We start from the raw sequence: 1,349 nt of genomic DNA, 5'->3' as shown, positions 1-1,349 counted from the left end.
AAGGACCTTTCCTTATCCGTCTCACAATAATTTATCTAGACTATTTGCAATTGAGTCACTGGACTACCGTAGTGAACCGAAATCCTGACATGTCCCTTCTTTATTGATAGGTTATCTCTATTTTCTGCCTTCACTGCTCTTTCCTTGCTTTTCTTTCTTTTACACCTTTTAGTTTAGAAAATCAATTATAAACCCCCCATTTTGTGACCAAATAGACGAACTCTTTACAGATATCTTGCCTCCCTGACGAGATCGACCTGACTTCCCTAGCTATAAAGTTAGTTTAGTTAGTTATTTTTGATAGGTATACGACTGCCCTGTCAAATTTTGGCGCCGTTGCTGGGGAGGCAATTGGCCTATCTGTTTTTTGTTTCGTTTATTTTATCCGTCTCAGGGAATTCTTATTCCTTGAGACAGTTCTTATTTATTTTCTTTCAGTGTTGTGTATGCCCAGGTCAAACAGGTTGGAGTTAGTTTGGTGATTCGAGCCGAGAGACTGTTCAGGCATAGACTCTGTCTGCAAAGAGAATCACGAAAGGAAGACTTGAGTACTTTCGAACCCGAACTTCAGCATTTCCTATTTACAGAAGATCAGTCTTTAGGTGAAGATAATCTCAGTTCTATAAACCAACCAGTAAAGATGCTGAATATTGCAAGTTATTCGGAGCCTAAAGCATCATCTATTCCTAAGGGTTTCAATCTCCAGACTGAGGATGGGAATACTTTTGACATCCGTCCGTCCTATATCAATCTGGTGGAGAGAAATCTCTTTAGAGGTGTGGCAGGTGAAGACCCGAGGAAGCATATGGAGGTCTTTACGGACTATTGTTCTACTATCCACGCCACAAAGGGGGTAACTCAAGACAAGATTAAGGAGGTGCTGTTTCCTTTTTCTTTGATTGACTCAGCCAGGGAGTGGCTGACTGACTTGGACCTTGCGGCCGCGGGGATCACAGACTGGGAGACCCTTACTCTTGCTTTTTATAAGAGATATTTCCCTCCGCATCGCACTAATCAGCTGAGGGCAAAGATCACTAGTTTCAAGCAGGCACCTGATGAAACTTTATATGAAGCTTGGTGCCGGTTCAAGAGGTTGGTGAGGTCTCTTCCTCACCATGGTTTTGATCCATGGTTTCTGTCCAATCAGTTCTACAATGGGCTGTACGATGACCACAGAGCCATACTTGATGCCTCAGCCAACGGAAGATTTCAAAAGAATACTGATGATGATAAAGGATGGGCGATTATTGAGGAGATGGCGACCCATTGTGCCGTGTATGGGAACCTGAGGGATGGTATTCGAACAGTTCACGCGGTTGATAAGGCAGTCGTGGCTCAGCTGGAAGCCA

General features: G+C 43.4%; 1 non-coding gene across 1 annotated transcript; it reads right to left on the bottom strand.

The window, feature by feature from the left end:
• Positions 1 to 1,016: 1,016 nt before the first annotated feature.
• On the bottom strand, positions 1,017 to 1,122 carry LOC141621972 (small nucleolar RNA R71). The gene has a single exon (XR_012532811.1). It is a non-coding gene; the product is annotated as a small nucleolar RNA R71 (small nucleolar RNA).
• Between the last annotated feature and the right edge of the window lie 227 nt (positions 1,123 to 1,349).

The sequence above is a fragment of the Silene latifolia genome, chromosome 1, assembly GCF_048544455.1.
Source record: "Silene latifolia isolate original U9 population chromosome 1, ASM4854445v1, whole genome shotgun sequence".
Lineage (NCBI taxonomy): Eukaryota > Viridiplantae > Streptophyta > Magnoliopsida > Caryophyllales > Caryophyllaceae > Silene > Silene latifolia.
This window is presented reverse-complemented; position numbering and strand designations above follow the sequence as displayed.